The sequence below is a fragment of the Cryptomeria japonica genome, chromosome 1, assembly GCF_030272615.1.
Source record: "Cryptomeria japonica chromosome 1, Sugi_1.0, whole genome shotgun sequence".
NCBI lineage: Eukaryota > Viridiplantae > Streptophyta > Pinopsida > Cupressales > Cupressaceae > Cryptomeria > Cryptomeria japonica.
This window is the reverse complement of record NC_081405.1, coordinates 532,287,983-532,314,440: the sequence shown is the minus strand read 5'-3', so window position 1 is coordinate 532,314,440 and position 26,458 is coordinate 532,287,983.

The window sequence follows — 26,458 nt, the reverse complement described above, 5'->3', positions numbered from 1 at the left end:
TTTCTGATGACTCGAAGCCATTTTCAAATGGTAGCATTTTTTCACCTGCTACAAAAATCGTTAATGGCATGCAATGCAAAGTTGCAAAATAGGCTAGATTTGATTACTTTCATCATGGGCACAAACTAACATTACAAGCGTGTTCAGGTGGGCAATTTTATGCTAGGAATTCTCCTATTGTGTTTCCCAATGTGCCAGAACGTCGAGAGCCATACCCTCCCAACGCGATCTCTTAAGTGCCCTGAGTTCAAAAAAATGTCAAACTTTGATGGACTATTTTGCGCAATCCAAGATGCATATGATCAATCAGTTTGAACCTATAGGGTTACATGAGGCTTATATACAATGATATATCTCGGTTTCTAACAACTTAGTTTCATTTTCAATTGGTAGCATTTTTTCACCTGCTGCAAAAATCGTTAGTGACATGCAATGCAAAGTTGCAAGATAGGATAGATATGATCTCTTTCATCGTGGGCACAAACTGTTGGCATTTGCATGAAGATTGCATTAATGATATGTTATGTTGTCATTGATGTCAATTATTGGGTAATTATATTGTTGTTATTGTTTATATTGTCTTGTAACCGGTAGGAAGAGCTTTGTGAAGGATATTGTAAACCAGTATGTAAGTTTGTGAGTTGAACTGGTAACAGGTGTAAAAGGTTAAACCCTATCTATGTAATGTAACCGATAAACCCTACTACTATTCTTTGTTAAACCCTAACTGATTAAGGTTGTTTAATTAGTTATGTTGGTTTATGATCTGATGTTGAGAGGTAATGATGGTGACACGTATGGTCATTGTATGAAGACAAGTTCAAAAAAAATTGGCGCATTTGTTTGTCTAGGGAATGAGGAAAGTGTATTGCATCTAATGCAAAGTGCAGGATGAGTTATTGAGCTCGATGATATCACAGAAAGGACACCATAGCAGAATGGTATTGCAGAAATGAACAACCGGTCAGTTGTTGAAGCTGCTAGGACAATGTTGATACAAGAAGGTGTAGCGAAAACCTTTTGGAGAGAAGTTGTCAGCACAACTATCTACACTATGAATCAGGTTCTGGTAAAGAGAGGTAAGGAAAAGACTCCTTATGAATATTGGTATGGAAGATCACTTGATGTTAGCTATTTTAAGATATTTGGAAGCAAATGTTTTATTAACAGAGGTGATTACATTAGCAAATTTGAGGCTAAAAGTGATGAAGGTATATTTCTTGGCTATTCCACAAAGAGTAAAGCCTACAAATGTTTTAACAACCAAATAGAGAGAATTATTGAGAGTCCTTATGTTCGAGTGGATGAATTTCATGAAGTCTCAGAAGGAACCAATTCAGAGAAAAAGGATGAAGATCCTTGCATTTTGTTTTTGGAACCATAAACTGTGGAATCTGAAATTGACAAAGCAAGTTCTGATGCACTTGTTCAACCGAAACAAATAAATTTAGAAGAAGGTGATGATAACAAAGAAGTTGAACCTAAAGATAGTGATCATGTTACTCCTAGATATGTGATACTGAATCACAATCCTAAACATATTATTGGAGATAAGGATGTTGGAGTACTAACCAGAAGATGAATCAGAGAGAATTCTTACATGATCTCCACCATTGAACCAAGAACTGCTAAGGAAGTATTTGCTGATGATCATTAGGTTAAAGCTATGCAGGAGGAATTGTATTGAATTGAGAAGAACAAAACTTGGACCCTAGTACCCTGGCTAGTAAATAAGAATGTTATAGGTACTAAATGGGTATACAGGAATAAGTTGATTGAAGATGGTGTTGTAGTTCACAGCAAGGCAAGATTGGTTTGCAAGGGTTATGCGCAAGAAGAAGGAGAAGACTATGGCAAAACTTTTGCACCAGTAGCAAGACTGGAAGTTCTTACTTGCATTTGCAGCCCATAAGAAGTTCAAGGTATATTAGATGGATGTTAAGTCTACATTTTTGAATGGGATATTGGAAGAAGAAGTATACATAGAGCAACCAGATGGTTATGCTTTGACTGATGAGAAAGACATGGTATGTAGATTGCATAAGGCTTTATATGGATTAAAGTAGGCACCCAGAGCATGGTATGAAAGGCTTCATACACATATAATGAAGGTAAGATTTCTAAGAAACAGTGATGATAGTAACATATATCTCAAGTCTGAAGGAGATGTAATAAAGGTTAGTGAAGTATTTGTTGATGATATCATATTTGGAGGTAATGATGTCATGAGCAATAGTTTTACTGATGAAATAAAAAATGAGTTTGAAATGTCTTTAGTAGGGGAAATAAAAATTTTCACAGGCTTGCAGATACAACAAATGAAGAATGGTATTTTCATTACACAGTCTAAGTATGTGAAAGAGGTTTTGAAGACATTTGGCATGAGTGACTATAAACCAGTTGGGATACCAATGGTTATAGGTTGCAAGTTGTCTAAGGAAGATGAATCTAAGTCTGTTGATGAGAAGGAATACATGTCAGTGATTGGAAAATTGTATTATGTTGTTCACAGTAGACTGGACATAGCTCATGTGGTTGGCATAGTTGCTATATTCCAGAAGAATCCTAAGGAAACACACCAAATAGCAACCAAGAGAATTTTTAGATAATTGAAAGGTACTATTGACTATGGGTTATGGTATCCATATGGAGAAAAGTTTGATTTGAAGGTATACACAGATGTTGATTAGGCAGTAAATGTTGATGGTTGGAAAAGTACAACTGATGGAGCATTTTTTCTTGGAGGAAGGCTTGTTTCATGGAGTAGTAAAAAGCAAAGTTGTACTTCACAATGTACTACTGAAGCTGAGTATGTTGCAGCTTATATGAATTGTACACAGGCTATTTGGATGAGGCACATTTTGGAAGGTTTTAATATGAAGATTTTAGAACCTATAAAGATTTTATGTGATAATACAAGTGCCATAATTATTTCCAACAATCCTATTTTGCACGCATGAACCAAGCACATTGAATTGAAGTATCATTTCTTGAGGAAAAAAGTGCAGAGCAAAGATGTTATCTTAGAGCATGTTTCTACCAAGGAGCAGCTTGCATATATTTTTACCAAACCTCTACCTAAGACTACATTTGAGTATCTTAGAAGTCAACTAGGGGTTGTACCCCGTCATGAGGTTAGTTGAGCATGATGTTGACTGCATCAGTCCTTGAACTACTTGCAGAATTTTATAGCGATTGGTGTAGAAGTGGATGTATTCCATAGGGGGAGCATCAAGTTGCAGTATGTTGTTGATGAAAAGTGAAATTTGACATTACATGTTTTACTTTCAATTTAGCATTGTTGTCAAAGGGGGAGAAGAATTATGTGATTATGGGAAGGAAAACCAGCGACAAGCTGAAGACAGAGAGAGAATGTGAATACTTGATAATGTAAACCAGGATTACTATTCACAATCACAACAACAATCAATGGTGTTGATATTTGTATTGCCATCAATGTCAAAGGGGGAGATTGTTGGCATTTGCATGAAGATTGCATTAATGATATGTTATGTTGTCATTGATGTCAATTATCAGGTAATGATATTGTTGTTATTGTTGGCATTATCTTGTAACATGTAGGAAGAGCTTTGTGAAGGATATTGTAAACCGATATGTAAGTTTGTGAGTTGAACCGGTAATCGGTATAAAAGGTTAAACCCTATCTATGTAATGTAACCGGTAAACCCTACTAGTTGTTTTTAGTAAACCCTAACCTATTAAGGTTGTTGAATTGGTTATATTGGTTTATGATCTAATGTTGAGTGGTAATGATGGTGACACATATGGTCATTTTATGAAGACAAGTTCAAAATGTTTTGGCATGTTTGTTTGTCTAGGGAATGAGCAAAGTGTATTACATCTAATGCAAAGCACGTGATGAGTTACTGATCTTGATGAAGTGGTAATCAAGGAGCGGTTGAGGTTTTCTTGATTGATGTGTAGAGATTGCTATGTAATCCAACGATCATACTTGTACCAACTTGTTTGTAATCTCGATGGTAGAATTAGGTTTTTGGTGTGTTACTGATATAATTGATTTGTTTATAAGGTTGATGATGTTGTCTAGTTGAAAGAGTTGGCAAAGATCAGTTGAGTGTGTGGTTGCCGAACTGGATGATGAATCTGCAGTTTGAGTAAAGGTGGATAGGAGAATGAAATGGATCAGATCAAGCAAGTGTAGTGCTATTCAGACAGATCAAGCAAACTCCTATTGTTTTCTAACAATTACAACAGAATTGAAATCCCCTAACCAGGTAAGCTCTAACAAGCTTGGTTACTTATTAAATCCTCTAACAAGGTGATCCATTAGATTAAATTTTTAAATCCTCTACTGAGGTTACTCCTTATAGGGTATTTGCTTCTAACAAGACATTTATAGTCAATCCCTTAACCAGGTGATTCCTAACAGGATCAATTCTTAATAGGACTTTTGTAAAAGCTTTAACAGGCTTGGCTCCTAATAGGGAGAACTTCAGAAAAGTTCATATATTATCTTGTGAGTCCCATCTCACTGTGGTTTTTACCTATTTGGGTTTCCACGTCAAAAATACTTGTGTCATGTTGTGAATTTTTTTGTGGTTATGATCTTATGGTTGATTTTATTAACTACTTAACTATTTATGGTAAGACATGTTAACTGGAAGCATTGAGAAATGGAGTATGTTGACATATGATAAAGAATTTGGATGTTTACAAGTTTAATGTTGTTTAATGTTAAGTTGTTGTAATGATCAATTGGTTTTCTTATGAGTATTGATCTTGACAGTGGTATTTCATTGATAAGTTTACTTTGTGAGATTGAGATTGAGATTGGTAAAGTTTGTATCAGTTTTTCTATTTACTGATTCATCCCCCCTCAGTAATCTACCACATACTTATTCTTATTCTATCATCATACCATCACAAACCAACATCACAAGCGCATCTGAGTGGGAAAGTTTATGCTAGGCATGCTCCTATTGTGCCTCCCAATGTGCTATAACATCAAGAGCCATACCCTACCGACGCGATGTAGAAGTTGCTTGACAACTTTTTTGACAATAATGACATTTTTTTCTCAAATCGTATCTAGACTCAATCTATGACTCCTATGACCCAATAATGAATCAAATAATTATCCATGATTATATAAGAATCAAGAATGATCATGATTGACCTTATAAAAAATGGTCATGATTGACCTTATCACATCACATAAACTCAAAACATAGTCACAAAACATTATCACATATTATTCAAAAAATTGCCTCTAAATATGGACAAATCAGCTCTTGGCTATTTAAATATACAAAAAAATTGTTATAGATCATCTCATGGGATTTTATACAAAATTTGGCATTTAAATATGTGCGATTCAGCTCATCGCCATTTTAATATATAAAATTTGGCATGTAAATATGTACAAATCAACTCATGGCCATTTAAATATACAGAATTATGCCCCTAAACATGTACAAACTCATATTGTGTCAAGTATTGCCTCGTGGTTAGATTCACAAACTTTCCATAAAATCTTGTTATGAGGTCTACCATGATACCTCATCAAATGAATATTTATTGCAACAACAAGGTTAGAGAAATGAAGAATATGGTTGTGTGTTTCAAAGTCCTCGAACAACCAAACATCATAATTCTTGATAGGGTATCTCCTAAGCCATGTCCTTGTCATGACAATAGACCCTATTGGGTACTCAATACCCTCTCTATCAATGATTGTGGTTGTCAATTTTCTTTTAGGCTCAACACGGTGACACAAAAAGTAATCCATTCCTTCTTCATTGTTCTCTTCTGCAACAACTACATACACATGACCTACATTTTATATAGTGATAATTAATACCAAAAATAAAGTGTGGTGTACAAAAATATGAACCAAAAACAATACTTGCAAAAAAATTAACTCAAAAAATCACCCGAATCCACTAGGTCGGATACATGGTCAAAACCCACTGATGTCTCCATCTGGCTCAATTGTAGTGCTTTGGGAATTTGACATGTATCAATGAGAACCAACAGTATACAAGACCATTTGTCAACCCACTCTTGTGATTCACATTCTTCCCTCAAAAAATACATGCATGAAGAGAAAAAAACATACCATCTGTCTTGTATAAATTACTAGTGAACTTGCATTTGAACTCATAAATGAGTGCATGTCACTCAATCCTGCAACTGTACAATAATATAGATAGTTTTCAATGTTAGATTCAGTGATCAATCAAAAATATCTACAAACCATTGATGTGCTTGGATTACCTGGACCCATTGTAGAGTTACACCATCGCACAATTGTTTCTACATCTATCAACTCAACACCACCTTCGTACTTCAATTCTTCTCTAGCTAGGGCTCTTTTTACACATGCTCCTGCACCATCGTGCTCTCCCTTACCATGTCCAGCCTTAGTGAAATTCCAAAAATATTGTACATCGCTTGTCATATGCATCCTTGTCAACCAATAAAACATCCTTGCATTCTTGAATTGTGCGGTGCAATTATCTAACCATATTAAGTGTCGGTTGTACTATATGTTTCTTTCCCTTAAATTATCATAGAAAACTTTAAAGAATCCTTGTACAAACTCCGATGAATGAGTATGATCATCACTTATGTAGAAGTGATACTCTCTTACAACCTTTCTATCCTCCTTTGTGCTATCATCTGCATGCATGAATGTTATGTGTACAAAAATATAAACTTGTGTAGAATGATAATACATAGATTGCACTTTATTTTGAGGTTGTAGTGTATAATTTTCAGCAAAATCAACGATAGAGACAATGGTGCCAAGAGGAAATGTGTCCTTACATAACTTTAATTGCTCATCTAACCATTGAGCTCTATGTGTATGCAGTAAGTACTCATAAACTAGTGTCTCTTGAAACATTTTCATAAATTCAGCTGCACATATATCATTTTTCACTAACTCATATCTCTTCAAATCTTTTCCATCTTTAACTCCATATGTGACTGTCTTGTATTTTCCAAAAGAAACTAGTTTCACACCAATTTAATGTGTGCTCTCAAAATGTACACATCTTGGTAAACGTTGCAAACCACCACATATAGCACAAGAACCTTCCAAATAAGGCATCATGTAATAAATGCAACCATCATGTCTATTACATAGCACACTTGAAATAAATTATCTTGCTGACTTAGGAGGTGCTTGTATATTGCATTCCTGCAAAACATCGTTAGTGTGCAAAGTAGAACAAATATGACGAAAAATATCATAGTGCATGGAAAATTCAATATGAATCCTACAACAACATGTGGTGCGTACATGATTAATCTTAATATAAAAAGGTTTTGTCATTTCCAAAAATCTTTGACAAATTCTTATTTGAGGAAACTTTTCGAGGAATCTTTCATAAAATTTTGTTTGAGTCATATCCAAATATTGTGTGGCATGTGGCTCAGGATTTGTAGACCTGATTCGCCTTCTAACAACATCTCTTTGGCTAGGCGAAACTCTTGTGTTGTCATGCCAAAAAATTTCAATTAATGTTCTTGGTGTAGCAACAACAACCTTGTCTTTGCATGGTAGCCTACCCAAGAATGCCCAAAGAGAATTATTTTTAGGTTCCTATATTTTTTCCCGCCTGTATAATGCTTTACTTAATGTTGTTCTACTAACGTTTAATGACTTACTTGTTTTGCTTATCAAATGATCTTTTTTAATTTTCTTGCTTATTATGGTTGATGTAATGACACATCAAGTAACATTAGAATACGTGATTTTGAACCAATAGCTTGATATGCATCAAATAGATTTCTCACAATAGTTCTGTCATTGTTACTTTCGGATGATCTTATGCCAATAATCTTCATTGTCTCTCTAAAATTCAAATTTTTTAAACATTTGAACAATTAATTGACATCTTGCATTTTGATTTAAGTTTTCAAAAGAGTTTTGCCATATTCTTTTAACCATTCTCCTACAAGTTCGTTCATTCATGTTATCAGGCATTGGCTTCAATATATTCTCATCAATGTCAAATGATTCTAGGAGGTGTTAAAATCGGTGCATTGCGTGCATTGGGTACATTCAATTCATCAAATAGAGCAGGTGTATATTCATCATTTAATTGATTATTCAATGTGGTCTCTTCTTCAATTGCATTAGGTTCATATGGTAAATCCAATGTCTCTTCTTCAATTGCATTAGGTTCATACGGTAAATCAAACGTCTCTTATTCAATTGACTTAGGTGCATTATGTTCATTTGGTAAATTGAATTGAGATGTTGAGGATGACATACCTTCTCGTCCCATTTTTCTTATATCACGTAATTTCTTCATACGCTACCTTTGTCTTTTCTTTTCAGCTTCTCGTTGTTCCATCATTCCTCGCTTGTTCTTTCCCATGGTTGATATCAGTTGTCCTAAATAGAATCATATTACATATATATGTAAACAAAAGTTCATAAATAATCAAATAACCATAAATTTGAAAATTATCATTGTTTTTTTTAATCAAAACTATTAAACAATCACAATAACATTGACAAAACTAATAATAACAACAATTCAATCATTTGAAATCATGCAAAAACAAAAAAATTCACTTACTTCTATGTATAAAATAGTCACAGAAGTGTAGACACAGTTGCAGTGGGGCCTTCAACGACCTGAAAAACTTCTTTTGAGGTCGTTGAGGTGGTTGGGCAACTAAAAGTATATGTCCCAGTATCGAGTTCTTATTTTTTTAGTAACCCCGTAGGCGTTGTTAGGCCCTAAAAATGTTTGCAGACCAATGTTAATATTCTTGGTACCTTGTACGTGCCGTGCTTTTTGTAGTAAAGAAAATGTGAAGGAAAAGGGAGGGAGGGAGAGAGAGAGAGAGAGAGAGAGAGAGAGAGAGAGAGAGAGAGAGAGAGAGAGAGAGAGAAAATGGAAAAGGAAGAGAGAGAGGGTGGAAAAGGGAGGGAGGGAGAGGGGGAGAAAGGGAGAGAGAGAGGGAGAGTGAGGGATAGGGAGATAGAGAGAGGGAGAGTGAGGGATAAGGAGATAGAGAGAGGGAGAGGGATAGGAAGGGAGAGGGAGGGAGAGAGGAAGGGAGAGGGAGGGAATGGAAAAGGGAGAGAGAGGGTGGGAAAGGGAGGGAGGGAGAGAGAGAGAGAGAGAGAGAGAGAGAGAGAGAGAGAGAGAGAGAGAGTGTGTGTATGTGTGTGTGTGTGTGTGTGTGTGTGAGAGAGAGAGAGAGAGAGAGAGAGAGAGGAGAGAGAGAGAGGATGGAAAAGGGGGGAGAGAGAGACATAGGGGGAGAGAGAGAGAGAGGGAGAGGGGTATAGACGGAGAGAGAGAGAGGGAGAGAGAGAGAGAGAGAGAGAGAGAGAGAGAGAGAGAGAGAGAGAGAGAGAGAGAGAGAGAGAGAGAGAGAGAGAGAGAGAGAGAGAGAGAGAGAGAGAGAGAGAGAGAGAGAGATTATGGAAAAGGGAGAGAGGGAGAGTGAGAGAGAGGATGGAAAGGGGGCAGAGAGGGAGAGAGAAAGATTAAAGTTTAATCATCATTAATAAAATATCTATACACACATATTTAAAGAACTCTTATTTATTTGACATGACTGCAAAATGTGAGAATCTTTATTTGACGTGACTGCAAAAATGTGAGAATATGTATTTGAGACTATTAGCTAGAGCGTCAGCTTGGAAACAACTCCATTGTGTGGCTCTTAGTATTCTAATAATTGTAGGGGAACAAATTGGAAAGAAAAAAATGCATTACCAAAGATTTCCCAAAGCCCAACAACACGAGGAGTGTGTTTGAGGGATGATGCACAATTGGTTTTGTACATTGATTCAAATGCTAAGAATATCAAGGAAAGCATAGCCTCTACTGCTCAAACTATGGACCTTGGGATTATTAGGTCTACTATTCATCCAAATGGTGACAACTACATGGTAGACCTAATTGAAATACAACAATATGAAGTAAGGGAGATAAAAGGGGTAGGGGGAGGGAAAGAGTGGGGAGGGAGAGGGGGAGAGGGGAAGAGGGAGAGGGAGGGAGAGGGAGAGGGAGGGAGAGGGAGAGAAAGGGAGAGGGAGGGAGAGAGAATGGAAAAGGGAGAGAGTGAGGGTGGAAAAGGGAGGTAGGGAGAGACAAAGAATGGAAGAGAGAGAGAGAGAGAGAGAGAGAGAGAGAGAGAGAGAGAGAGAGAGAGAGAGAGAGAGAGAGAGAGAGAGAGAGAGAGAGGATGGAGAAAATGTTCATTACCAAAGATTTCCCAAATCCCAACAATAGGAGGAGTGTGGTTGAGGGATGATGCACAATGGGTTTTGTACACTGATTCAAATGCTAAGAATATCAAGGAAAGCATAGCCTTTGCTGCTCAAACTGTGGACCTTGGGATTATTTGGTCTATTATTCATCCAAATGGTGACCACTACATGGTAGACCTAATTGAAATACAACAATATAAATTAAGGGAGATAAAGGGGGTAGGGAGAGAGAAAGATTGGGGAGGGAGAGAAGAAGAGAGAGAGGGATGGGGTATGGGGGAAGGGAGAGAGGGGGAGCATGATGGTTTGTTATTCTTTTTAAAGTAGTATTGGTACTTTTTTTGTATTGTAATAATGGTTCATCTTGCCAGCTTAGGATACCATATGACCCCTTAGGATGTCATATGCTCCTAAAGGGTCATGTGGGGTCATACAATGTCCTATGACACCTTAGGACACCATATGGCCCCTTAGGTGTTTTTATGGGTCATGTAATGTGTCCTTAGGGGTCATATTGTGTCCTACCACCCTTTAAGACATCATATGACCTCTTAAGACACCATATGGTGTCCTTATGGGTCATATGATTCTCTAAGGGGTCATTTGGTGTCCTATGACCCCTTAGGATACCGTATGATTTTTTAAGTAGCATTGACATTTCTTTTTATATTGTAATAATGGTTCATCTTGCCACTTCGGGACACCGTATGACCCCTTAGGAAATCATATGCTCCTAAAGGGTCATGTTGTCTCATGTGGGGTCCAAAGGGAGGGACGGAGGGAGGGAGGGGGGGGGGGGAGAGGGACGGAGGGAGGGATGGGGGAGGAAGGGAGGGAGTGAGAGAGAGGGAAAGAAAAGGGAGGGAGGGAGATGGGAGGAGAGGAAGACATGTCACATGGGGTCCTAATTGAGCCACACATATGTTACAACACCATATGACCCTTAAGACACCATTTGATCCCTCGAGATATCATACATGGTCCAAAGAGGTCATTAGGTGTTATGTGGGGTCCTAAGAGAGAGAGAGAGGAATACAATATAGTACAACAAGATATTGAAAGGCAATATATATCAATATACGTACATACACATATACATATAATACACATAAAATATCGAAAGGAAATACACATACATACACACATATGTGTGTGTATATATACATAATATATTATATATTATATATATACACGCACACACATTATATATACATATATATACATGAAATATCATATTTTACATACTATACATATACATATATGTATGCACACACCCAGATTTTAAACATGGCAGAAGCGCATACACATTGTTTTAGCTTTAACACTGCATACGTGTTGTTTATTGTAAAGACGCCGCATACACAGTTTTGTTTTAAAAATACCTCATATGCACTGTTTATAGTACAGGGAGCCAATACAGGCTTTTGACTATTTAGGCTCGTGAATAGGCTTGGATGACAAAGTTGTAGGTTGGAAGTTTGATTTCTCTCCATTTTCCTCCTTTTTGACATGTTTTGTTTTATCAACTTGGTTTCTCAACTTTGTCATCATCAATTTTACACTTCATTGAGTGGGTATTTTTAAAATTACCGCCATATTTTCACCCATCTTCTGAGGTTTCTAACCATATAATTTTTTTAAAAATTTGAACAACAATAACATTATTATTGAATTTTTTTTACCAGTGTCTCCATAGTTCTCAGAGACATACGTGTACCATTTTTTTAATAACTTATGATCTACTTATCCAAATTTTAAAAACTATATATATTATTCTAGTGCACTTGATTCTTTACAATTTTTTTATAAAAAATTGTATTTTCAATTGTTTTGGTGCAAGTTATGCTTCGTGCACGAATAGGTACCTGATTTTCAGGATGTGCTCGATTGGAAAAATCATTAAAAAAAATACTCAACAAAAAATTACAAAAAAATACACAACTTCTAGTGCTCACTCTTACCTATCTTTCTGCCAAAGTATTTGTCAAAATGCTAAATCTAACAATGACTTTTTTGATCCGCACGTTAGAGACTATGTTATGTTTTTCAGAAAAAATCAGGGTCTGTTTTTCATGCGCAAAGTATTTGACCCCCTTAATCTTATCCAATTGTGAAAAAAAATAGTACTTTGGAAACTAGATTTAGAGTACTATAATATTTGTACTTTTATTATCTTCATATATTGAGTGGATGACTTTCAACTTTTGTCTCCAAGTTTAGGTTCACCTGATTTCATAAAAAAGTGTCCACTTATACCCCCCTTTTTGCACACCATTTGTGTGCACTTACCCTTTGGCTCACCACTCTTAGGATATCAAAGATGTTTGCATGGAGAAGAAATAGGATTCTTCTATTAAAATGATATGTATAGATAATGGGGGAAAATGTGAACCGATGGGCTTTTAGGATTCCTGAACCAAGTACACGACATATGCCATCAGTATTTAGTTCTCTAAACCCCTCAATAGAATGATGTCACTAAAATAAATAAAAAAATATCACTGAGAGATATAAAAATCATATACATCAATCATAGCTTATGGCCACATTCTATTTGGATAAAGAAAACAATTGTGATAACTATATTCAAAATGGCACTCCCCACAAGTTAGTTCAAAATATTACTTCAAAGGAAGTTTGGTCCAATATCAAGCCTCATATTTCCTTCTTTAGGTATTTGGTAGTGAGGATTGTGAATTCATAGTAGATGGTCAATATAAAGCATTGGAGAAGAAGATTTAAAATTTCTTTTCTTTTACTATTTTAAGGATATGAAGGATTATATCAATTATTTAATATAATCACCAGAGATGTTTACATTATGATAAATTCAAGTTGATGAGTCCTTCAAATAGATGGATCCTCCATCATCCTATTCTTAACTAGTACCTAACCCACACTCATAATCTCATAAGAATATTTCAAATTATGGTCTCATTTTTCCATCTCCACCTCCTCACATTCATGTCTTTTCCTAGATGGACCCATAGTACTATGAAGGAGGATAGATTGTTAGTTGGTGAACCTATGAATTATTGATGCACTCACCCATAGAATTCTAGTCCTAGTATTTTGTTCATGTTATATCTATTGATGTGAAAGTTATTTAAGAGCCTTATGGTATTCTAAATTTGGCTTCTCTTCACAAGGGAAGAAAGATGGTTTAGTGTAAGTGGGTGCATTAATCTATGCTTATAGCTAATGGTTCTATTGAAAGATATAAGGAACATATCTCAACAAAGGGTTTTTCATAGGTTGATATTATTGAATAGTCCAAAAAAATACCTTATAAACAAGATGGATTTTATTCACCTTGTACTTTATATTACTCCATCTAAGAGATGGCTAGTTTTCTATTTTAAATCTCATGGTGATCTTCATGAAGAGATATACATGGAGTAGCCTCTAGGATGAATACATCGAGTAGCTTCTAGGATGAATACATGAATATCCAATTATTTATAGTGTTTTACATGCATTATATGGCTAGTTTTCTATTTTATGTCATGAGGAGATCTACATGGAGTAGCCTCTAGGATGAATACATGAATATTCAACTATTTATAGTATTTAAAATGCAATATATGGCTTGTTTTCTATTTTATTTCATGATGATCTTCATGAGGAGATCTACATGGAGTAGCCTCTAGGATGAATACATAAATATTCACTTATTTATAGTGTTTCACACCCTTCCTAAACACATATCGTGATTTTTTAATCAATTAGGATTTGACAAAACTTTCTCCATTCACTGCTTAAATTATCGTACACTGTCCCATTGAGTTTGCCATTACACAACTTGTACCAAACACCACAAATTTTCTTGAAATAATTTATCGTTGTGTTATATGACATACGTTGGGATAACACGTAGTGTTATATCACATTACGCATGATAGCATACTATGAAATATTATATTGTACAGTCTTATCTTCACAGTATCACAAACCCACCTTAACTATCTTATCTTATCATTGTGAAATATCAACAATAGTTATCTCTATATCGCAACACTTGTTTCCCCTATGTTCTTGCTTCCTACGATATAGTGACATGTGGTTTAGTTACTATCACAACTTCTCTTTTCATTAATTATCTTCATCCTGCAATTTGGCGATAGTCTATTGAGCCATTGCTATGTCGCAGTTTCATGACTTCTTTATTAGATCCTTTTAGAAATATCGTGACAATGCCTTAGGTTGATGTATTATCGCTATATTGTAGTGTTTCCTCAATTTTAAACCTCTTTTGCGATATGGTGATATTTTATAAACTTAGTCCCTTTTATCACTATTTCACAAAGTTCTCAGTGTAATGAGCTATAGGTCTTGCGAAATGGTGATACCTTAATAGACTTGTTTTCTCTGTCGCTATTTTGCATGTCGCTTACTATGATAAGATATGGGTCTTGAGAAATAGCTTTACCTTTATAATCTTCATTTTTTCTTGTTGCCATTTCCTAGGTTGTTTAATGTAATGGGATAAGGAACTGTCAAATAGAAAAAAGCCATGGTATTCCTATATGATGCTCCAAATGAGATGATAGGTGAGGTATGTAGACAGTGCCATATAGAATTACTTATTTAGAAACTGTACTTTTGAATTACTTATTTCCTCAAAGTTTGATTCTCATGCTAACTGATGGCTCTACATAACATGTGTTTTAAGAACTTTTTGTATAACACAATGAATTATCACACAATAATTTCTATAGTCACACAAATCTGTCCAGTTTAATTAAATGAATATTTTCTATTTATTTGATTAAAAATCCACTAGTCACTAGTTAATTAAATTAATATTTAATTAATTCATCTCCAAACATTCTCCTATTAATTAAATAAATTATTCAATTTATTTTAATTAATTCATTAAACCAAATTCACAATCAATTAAATGAATAAATCCTATTTATTTCATTTTAACCTTTTCCTCTTTTAAATAAATTAATTCAAACATTTATTTAAATCATTTATTCCCCCCCACTTGCATTTTCCTACAAATGCAACTTGCACACATTTATTGAAATAAATGAATTTTATTTTAATAAAAATCTTATTTTCCCTCACCCACCAAACCCACTTGCAAATCTAATCCCCTTCTAGATTCTTCTAACCCCTTCCTTATTAACCTAATCCATTCCCTAATTATTGTCACATTCCTAAGCAACTTGGAATCACTTCTCAAAGACTTCAAAGTCTTTGAAAAGCATTTAATGCTTTGTGTGTTCAACAATTTAACCTCCAAAGTCTTCCAAAACCACTAATGGCTCTTACATGACCATTAATGGCTCTTACATAACCATTTATGGTTATTTCAACTTGCACTCATGTGCCTCCTCAAGCATTTATTGCTTTGACCATGTTTATCCCTTTTGCCTTTGCACAAGAGTTTATCCATTGGATAAAAATTTTATTCTTTGAATAAAAAGTTTATTCATTCAACTAACCTTGACCTTAACTCCCAAGGTTATGTCAAGCATTTAATGCTTATTCCCTCTCCTCTCAACCTATCTCACATTGACACTTGTCATCCTGGGATTGGGTTGAAAGCCCTCACATGGATCTCAAATCATTCAATCTTGACCCTTGTTGAGATTGCTCAATCTCAACCATCCATTGCTCCATTTTTCCTATAAATAGAGCCCATTTCTTCATAATCCAGATCCTGAAAACTTGTATGCATTTAAGCTATAGTGAATTTTAGAGAGCATTTTAGCATAATCAACTCATATATTTTCATTTTGCCTAAAATAAATCATTTTAGCATAATAGCATCTAGTATTAGCTTTTTATTCACGTTTAGAGCAAATACTTCGATCTCGAACCTCCATAAGCATCCATAGTGCAAAAAGCTGCTGAGAGCTACACTAGTTTGGAACTTGGAGAGGAGAGGAACAAGGGAGAAGAAGCTAAGAGCATGTTAGGAGGCATTTGGAGATGTCTCATCATATTTACCTTTCTAGTTAGATATTCTCTCATGCTTTTGGTATCTCTTTTGATATGCTTGTGTAGGAAAGTATTTTGTTTATGATTTCTGACACTAACAATTTGGCTTTTCTTCTTGTTTGTGTTTTGTTATCATTGACTAACCTTCCATTTTTGCAGAGCATCAATTTCCATAACATAACAGGTTATTATGTACTTTGTAATATATCACAACATGTTATCCTGCATGATATGGTATATAGCACTGCATGCTATCTTGCGTGATATGAGACTATATAAAAGTCATTGTATGACTGTTTTGTGGTAGACTTATTTTTGTTGTCATAGTATATAACTTTGTTCAACTTCAATGATTACAAATATCATAAGGACTATGTTGAAATAGAGTTCACATCCATTCATTTTGTCATATCATAGATGACTTTATCTTTCATTCCTTGTAGAGCTTTCAAAATATTATAGGCTTGACTCAAAAAAATAGGTTACGGCTAAACTAGCTCCAAAAAGTCACGATTTTTGCATAACATGAAGGTTAGTAAAAAATTACAAATCTTGGTTGTGTTGAGAAGAACTGGCTACATCTTTCATTTTTCAAAAAAGTGTATAACACGAAGGTTAGAGAGTCGTTTTGGAGCCAAATTAGCCCCATCTAAAAAATACTTTTGCAATAATGCATTATATGTAGTGTTAGTCACACACTATTACATGGATAGCATAATACATCATGTTTGTTGCTATCACTCTTTTGTGACTCAACAAACTATGTTGACCAAGGTAGTTGCAAAACTACGACAAGAGAAGTGCATGACACATAGAGAGTGTCATCACTATTTCATAGGTCAACACTTTGCATTGACCAAGGTGGCCTTGCGATGCTGCGAAAAGCACATAACACTCATTGTTAGTCAAATTGAGTGTTATGCGTTTCTCATGGTATCACAACCACTTGGGTGAACACAAAGTGTTGACCTATGAAATAGCAATGACACTCTGTGTTTTATGCATTTCTATTGTTGCAATTTCACAACTAGCTTGGTCAATGCAATATGTTGACCATGAAATAGTGATAGCAATAAACATGATGTGTTATGATATCCCTATAAAAGTGTGTGACTAACACTATGTATTATGCATTATTACTATTGCAGTAATACTCTAGGCTCGAATAAAAAAAATACTATTGCAGAAATACATAATACATAGTGTTAGTCACACATTGTTATAGGGATAACATAACACATTGTGTTTATCACTATCATTATTTCGCAAGTCAACAAATTGGATTGACCAATGTAGTTGTGAAACCATGACAAGAGAAGTGCATAACATGCGGAAAGTGTCATTTCTATTTTGCAGGTCAACACTCTGTGTTGACCAAGGTGGTTGTGATACCGCAAAAAGCAAATAACACTTAGTGAAACTAACACTATGTTATGCGATTTTTGTAGTATCAGAACCACCTTGGTTATCCCAAAGTGTTGACCTGCGAAATAGAAATGACACTCTTTGCATGTTATGCACTTCTCTTGTCATGGTTTTGCAACTACCTTGGTCAACGTAGTTTGTTGACCCACAAAATAGCGATAGTGATAAACGTGATGTGTTATGTTATCCTTGTAATAGTAAGTGTCTAACACTATGTATTATGCATTACTAAAGACATTTGGAGAGCATACTATTGTTGGTTATTTGGAGGAATTGATTATGTGTTGCATCAAGATATTTTGTCATTGATGGCAACACCGACTGTTTTGGTTGTTTACTGGTTTCCAGTTGGTTCCAGTAGAGTGGTTGGATTATGATATTGATCTAGTATGCTCCAGTATGCTTTGGTTTGTGGAATTGATTTGGATTTGTCATTCATGCTATTCAGATGCTTATCATGATCAGTTGGTTCAGGATTTGATGACTCATATACTATCATTAATTCTAGTAAGCCTTTTGGTCATTGGTAAGGGTTTTACCAACAGAGCTTTGTTGAAGATCTTTTGATGCACGTGGGATGCTATTGGTTATCTTGTTCATATTCCTATTGATCAGTGGTGTTGCATTTCGAACCAGACCTAATGGTGTCTTATTCTCCTAGGTTATGGACCGACTTATGTAACGTGTTGATGGGTGATCCCAATACATTACCAGATGGATTCATTGACTAGATTATGGTGTTTCAGTCTTAGGCCGACTTGGTTGACCATTGGATTGTGGGTTTATGTTATGAACTTATTGCATTATCTTTTAGGTGGCTGACCTAATTGTTTAGGTCCCGGGTTGATATATATATGATGTAAGATCTCTTTGTAGATCATGGTTATGGGATGGTTATGCGATTACCTATGTGAATAATTTTGTAATCGTATGCAGGAGTTTTGGTTGATCATAGGTGATCTAATTGGGTTGGTAAGAGAGGTTTAAGGCCTCTAGTACTGAGCTTAACCGGAACTGTACTCAGGAATAGGAGATGTTATCTTTGCAGTTCACTCTTCTTTCTGGATTGTAGTTTGGATTTATTTTACAATCAATGAGCCTCCTTTTGAGATGAGCAGTGCACTCTAGGATGTTGGCCTTCCTCCTTGTGCACGACCCTCATTTTGTAATCACATACTTACTACAGAAGTATTATCTGACTGTGGGGAGGCTTCCCATCGTGGTTTTTCCCTTTACCGGTTTCCCACGTACAAGTCTTGATGTCATGTGTTCTGGATGGATGGTAACTGTTCTGTGATTTATGTTTATTCTTAATTTCTATATCAGTTATTCCGGTATTTGGTTTATGCATTTAGGTATTGAGTTTATGTGTTCCAGTAATAAGGATTTGAATGCTTAAAGTTCTGTAATCCGTTAACAACTAATTCGCCCCCCCCCCCCCTCTATTGTCCTCTAGTTATTTGAGTTGTCTAACAATTGGTATCAAAGCTTGGTCCTCTCTGTAGAAGCTTAACCACTTGAGTAAGATCCTATGGCATCTAACAATTCAAGTTCGTTAAATACATCTACAGTTGTTTTCTAGAGAGAAATTCCTAGGCTTGATGGAACAAATTATAGGGTATAGAAGATTTGGATGGAGACTCATCTAAGATGTCTTGGAGAGGAAATTTAGGAGATCATTGAGAAAGGAGTAACAACTTTTAATCCGGCATCTAGAAATCCTGATCCAGCAAGCCTGGATAAGAAGCTTCAGAATGGTTGTAGAGCTAGAGAAGCCCTTTTGTGTGCACTTTTTGATCAACAAATAATGGGACTAACTGAAAAATCAACTAAAAAGGCTATATGGGACAAATTGGAGACTCTGAATGAAGGTGACCCTTCTATTAAAATTGCTAAACTTGATGGTTACTGGGTGAGGTATGAGAACCTGAAGATGGAAGAAGATGAAAGGATTACTGCTTTTATGGAGAAAGTTAATAAGATTGTTATGGGAGTTCAATGTTGTGGTGGATCTCTGAGCGAAGATGAAATAGTTTTTAAAGTACTAAGAGCTTTGCCACTGGCATATAATATGAAGGCTACTGCAATTAATGAGTTGAGAACTATGGTAAACACCTATGTTAATAGGGATACCTTGGTTGGAAAGTTATCTGCTTTTGAACTTGAGGAATTTGGACCTTCTAGAGCTGTAAAATATGAACCTGCTTTTCATGCATCTACATCATCTACCAGCAAGAGTGATTGGAAAGCTTTATATGAGAAGGAACTAGAGGATATGAAGAAAGAATATGAAGAGTTTGAGCAACTTGAAGCCTTATTTGCTAGAAGAGTACCTAAAGGACCGACAAGAAGTAAGTATGAAGGAAAATCACCTTTTAAATGCTTTGCATGTAATAAGATAGGTCATTTTGCATCTAGATGTCCTGAAAGGAATTCAAAATTTGAAGAAAGAGCTAGAAGATTTTTTAGGCCTAACCATGATTACCAGAACAAGTATAAGTACAGGACGAACAATGACAAATCATGCTACTTTGTTGATGAGGAAGGTGTGACTGATTCTGATGATGAACTGACACAAGATTCTACTAGTGGATCCAACAATGGAAAGGAATGGGTATTTTTGGCTATCAAGGAAGATGATATGGTACCTGAAGAGAAGACCTTTGCTGCTAAAATTGAAGACAAGGATGAATGGGTAATTTATAGTGGATGTTCACATCATATGACTGGAGATAAAAGGAAGTTCTTATCTTTGCAAGAATTTGATGGTGGTCTGGGTAGATTTGGAGATGAAAAAGCATGCATTATCAAGGGAAGAGGAACAATATCATTGGATGGTAAGCATAACACAAATAATGTTTATTATGTTGAAGGTTTAAGGCATAATCTTTTGAGTGTAGGACAGTTGGTGGAAAAGGGATTTCAGTTACAGTTCAAGGATGGACAATGCAAGATTATCAACATATCTAGATTGTAGATTGCAATTGGTACATAGACTAAAGGTAACATCTTTCATTTGAGCTCTAGTGAGAAGACATGTTTGATTGCACAAATTGATGAGAGTTGGCTATGGCATAAGAGGTTGTGTCATGTGAATTTTTATTACATTGTGAAGATCAGTTCTACTAAGGCAGTTAGAGATATACCTAAGATTGTAAAGCCCTATAATTTGGTATGTAAAGAATTTTAAATGGGAAAGAAAATTAGAACTTTTTTTAAGAGTATACAAGACAAATCTAATGATGTTCTTGATCTTATTCAAACTGATTTGTGTCATCCTGCTAGAATCAAAAGTTTTTAGGGTGATAGATATTTCATGCTAATCATTGATGACTATTCAAGAATGATGTGGGTTACTTTTCTAAGGGAGAAGTTTGAAGAATTTTAAAATTTTAAAATCTTTAAAGCTAAAGTTGAGACAAAGATAGGATTGAAGATTAAATGCTTAAGGTCAGATCAGGGTGGATAATTAACATCTGGTGAATTTAACAACTATTGTGAGAAGAATGGATTAAGGAGACAGTTGTCTACACCCCAGACAACTCAGTAGAATGGAGTTGTGGAAATGAAGAACAAAACTATCTTGGATGCAACTAGAACTATGATGATGGAAGCTAATCTGTCTCATGTCTCTAGGAGAGAAGCTATAAGCGTGACGGTATATACATTCAACAAAGTTCATATCAAAGGAGATACCGGTAAGATACCTTATAAGTTATGGTTTGTCCATACACCGACAGTTAAGTATTTCAAAATCTTTGGTAGAAAATGCTATATCAAAAGAGATGATTCATTGGAAAGTTTGATCCTAGATGTGATGAAGGAATATTTCTTGGTTATTCTAATGAAAGCAAAGCATATATATGTTACAACAAAAGATTGTAGAGAATTCTAGAGAGAACAAATGTCAATGTGGATGAGAAGAACATAAGTCAAATAAGAACTTATGAGAGAAAATCGATAGTGGAAATGATCATAATTGAACTAGTAGCACCTACACCAGAACAAAATGTTGAACCAGTTACTCTGGCAGTATCAGAAAATTCAACAGTAATTGAAGATCAAGGCAGGGGAACAAAAAATCAGAAGACTCCGAGGTATGTAAGGTTGAATCATTTAGAAGATTAGATCTTTGGAGACAAGAACAAAGGAGTGATGACAAGAAGAAGGTTGGCAGCTGATGAGGTATGTTTAATTTCTCAAGTTGAATTGACATTAGTAATTGAAGCTTGTAAAGATGAATGTTGGATGAAAGTTATGGAAGAAGAATTATATCAGATACAAAAGAATAACACATGGACTTTAGGTCCCCAACCTAAAAATAAGAATGTTATTGGAAGTAAATAGGTTTTTAGGAATAAATTGAATGAATATGGATAATTTGTGAGGAATAAAGCCAAATTGGTTTGTAAAGGATATTATCACAAGGAAGGAATTGATTATGATGGAACCTTTGCACTGGTAGCTAGGATTGAATTTGTGAGATTATTTATTGCTTATGTTGCACATAAGAACTACAAGGTTTATCAGATGGATGTTAAGTGTGCACTTTTGAATGGAGATCTCAAAGAGGAAGTTTATATTGAGCAACTTGATGGATTTTCACTTTCAAGTGACAAAAAAATGGTTTGCAGATTAAAGAAAGCTTTATATGGATTGAAATAAGCCCCTAGAGCTTGGTATGCAAGACTAGATAAATATCTTTTGAAGCTTGGTTTAACTAAAGGTAATATTGTCAGTAATTTATATTATAAGATCACTGATGATGACATATTGATTATTGAAGTCTTTGTTGATGATATCATTTTTGGAGGTGAAGATAAGTTGTGTATGGAATTCTCTAACAATATGAAGAATGAATTTGAGATGTCTATGATTGGGGAGATGAATTTTTTCTTAGGTTTGCAGATTACTCAAACTGATAAATGTATTATATCTATCAAACTAAGTATGCTAGAGAGTTGTTGAAGAAATTTGGGATGGAAAATTCTAAACCATTACTACTCTGATGGCTACAAGTGAGAAATTGACAAAGAAAGATGCATTTGCACCGGTAAATACTACAAGGTACAAGTCCATGATTGGAGGTTTGTTATATCTGACTTAGACTAGACCAGATATAATGAATGCAATTTGTATTATATAAAGATATCAAAGTGATCCTAGAGAAAATCATGAGTGTGGTGAAAAGGATTTTCATTTGTAGGGAACAACCGAATATGGTTTGTGGTATCCTAAAAATGATGACTTTACATTATGTGCATCTACAGATGCAGATTGGGCTGGAGATGTTGATGACCGAAAGAGCACATTCGATGGAGCTTTCTTTCTTGGAAAGAAACTTGTTTCATGGATTAGAAAAAAGAAGTCATGTGCCTCTTTATCTACTATTGAAGCTGAGTATGTTGTTGTTGCTACTAACTGTACACAAGTTCTATGGATGAAGCAAATGTTGAAGGATATAAAGGTGAATTGTAATGAACTGGTAGTTATTCACCGTGATAACTCATTGCTATTGATATATCAAAGAATTCAATAATTTATTCTAAGACAAAGCACATATATATCAAGTATAACTTTTTGAAGGAGAAGGTGGAAGCAAATGAAGTCAGACTGGTTTATGTGAATGCTAAAGAGCAGATTGCAAACATCTTCACTAAACCTTTACCTAAAGAATCATTTGAGTTCTTTAGAAACAAATTGGGGGTTTCTACCCCTTCAATGGAGACCTGAGTGATGTTGATTGGCATCAATTTGATATGCATTATCAAACCTATTACTCATTCCAGATTGATGTGGTGGTACTACTACTCAAAGAGGGTAGTCGTTGTAAGAATTAGAGGATTTATGATTTTTCTTTGATATTTATGTCAGATCTTTGGCATTGATGTCAAAGGGGGGGAGTTATTCTTGTGAAAAACATAAGGGAGAGATATATTCATTAGGGGAGTTTGGTCCAGAGCTTCATTTCTATATTATTTTGTGGGTAATTGTTGGTTGTCTTACATAGGGGGAGACTTGTTTGGCATTTCTTGGCACTTGGAAGTTTTTCACATCTAGTGTTGCCATCAATGCCAAAGGGGAGATTGTTGGCTATTTAGAGGAACTGATTATGTGTTGCTTTGATGTTTTGTCATTGATGGCAACACCAGTTGTTTACTAGTTTTCAGTTCATTCTAGTAGAGTGGTTGGATTATGATATTGATCCAGTATCCTCTGGTATGCTTTGGTTTGTGGAATTAAATTGGATCTGTCATTCATGCTATTCAGATGCATATCATGATCAATTGGTTTGGGATTTGATGACTCGAATACTATCATTAGTTCTAGTAAGCCTTTTGGTCACTAGTAAGGGTTTTACTAGCAAAGCTTTGTTGAAGATCTTTTGATGCATGTGATAAGTGGTGTTAGTGCAGCTTCTAGATGGATTTCAGGATGATGTTGGTTATCTTGTTTATATTCCTATTGATCAGTGGTGTTGCATTTCAGATCGGACCTAATGATGTCTTATTCTGCTAGGTTATGGATTGACTTATGTAATGTGTTGATGGGTGATCCTGATGCATTACCAAATGGATTCATTGATTGGATTATGTTGTTTCAGTCTTAGGCAGACTTGGTTGACCATTGGATTGCGGGTTTATGTTATGAATTTATTGTATTATCTTTTAGGTGGCCAACCTAATTGTTTAGGTCCCGAGTTGATATATATATATATATATATATATATATATATATATATATATATATGATGTAAGGTCTCTTTGTAGGTCATGGTTATGGGATGGTTGTGTGATTACCTATGTGATTAATGTTGTAATCATATGCAGGAGTTTTAGTTTATCATAGGTGATCTAATTGGGTTCGTAAGAGAGGTTTAAGGCCTTCGGTACTAAGCTTAACTGGAACTGTACTCAGGCATAGGAGATGCTATCTTTGCAGTTCACTCTTCTTTCTGGATTGTAGTCTGGATTTATTTTGTAGTCAGTGAGGCTCCTTTTGTGATGAGCAGTGCGCTCTAGGCTATTGGCCTTCCTGCATGTGCATGACCCTCATTTTGTAATCGCATACTTACTATAGAAGTATTATCTGACTATAGGTAGGCTTCCCACCGTGGTTTTTCCCTTTACTGGGTTTTCCGTGTACAAATATTGGTGTGATGTGTTCTGGATGGATGGTAACTATTCTATGATTTATGTTTATGCTTAATTGCTATATACGTTATTCTAGTATTTGGTTTATGCATTTTGGTATTGAGTTTATGTATTCCAGTAATAAGGATTTGAATGCTTAAAGTTTTGTAATCCGTTGACAATTGATTCACCCCCTCCCCCTCTCAGTTTTCCTCTAGTTATTTGAGTTGTCTACCAACTATTGTGTCTTTATAAATTAAATTTGAGCATAAAATCTTCATTATTAATTTATTCATTCAAGCTATTTAGCTCAAAGTGGGCCTTTGCTAGAGTAGAAATGAATTTAGATAGAAAGAACTGCATACTGTAATTTTACTTTCAAAACCTATTTCACAAATTAAGTTAACTATTTTTTGAAATTAAACAAGGTTAGTCCTAAGTGCAAGGTTTTACAATATCCTGGCAATGACTTCTACTTAGAAATAAAGCCTTATGAATCTTTGCAAATAATTACCTACAAATATCTCATTAGAGCACATGGTTTCATTTTCATTTTCCCATTAAACATATAAACATAAATTTGTTTATATCATTACAATAAGTACAAACCATTAGTAAAATTGAAGGAAACTATGATATAACTTTTACCAACTGCTATTAGTTTATTATCCACATTGAAGAACATAAGATATGTTCTTCTAATCTACTATAGTTAAATATATAGAGATCACATAAAAAAGCCATCTTATTAAAATTCATATGAAACCTATTGAAAAATCCATGTATAACCATTAATCATCCATGAATATTGTTCAAAGAACCATTCAAAAACCATTCAACTTGTTTAAATGAACTCAATCTATTTTATTGAAAATAACAATTCAATAACCATTCAATCTATTTTATTGAAAATAATAATTCAATAACTATTCAATATGTCTTATTGGAAATAGTTTGCATCATTACTGGGGTTTTATTCAACAAAAGTCATCAATATACTTTTACAAAGCTTCATAACATGCCATTAAACTTGTTAGTTAATTTTTTTGGCGTTTCATGTCCGCCTCATGCCCTACTTCTTGTTTCTCAATCAACATCTCTTGTCTATGCAATTCCAACTCCAAGTCCACATTCTTATCATTTAGCTCCATGAACTTTTTAGTCAATTCAATGCATCTCCTTTCCAACTCAGTAAACATCCCCTTTAGCCTTTAATTTTCAGCCTCAGTCAATTCGAAATGCCTAGGAAACACTTCATTTTCCAAACATTTTCAAGGAAAACCTGGTATAACAATCCTATGAAAAATGTTACCCCATAATATCCATATTCCTGTACTAGAAACATCCAATGTTGAAACATGACAGTATTAATAATTAATTTACAAAGCACTGTGCAATTTATAAACTACATCCTAAAACATGAAATTTGGGATAAAACATGGTTATAACATATAGCTATCTAGTTGTTTCCGTTTTCTTTTCCTTTCAATTTCTATCAATGTAGTTTGATTTCTTATCTACATTCAAGATACATCCATTATCTCTATTTTAACTCTTAACTCAATAAGTTTAGGACTTATCTAGTTCATATGACTTGTAGCAACTTCTACAACTATGTGAGATGGTATTTTTCTGATATTTCAAAATGATGGATAAATGAGACCCTTCTCTAGGTGCTCTTTAGTAACCTATTGAGCTAAAGCTTGAATTGTTGCACAAT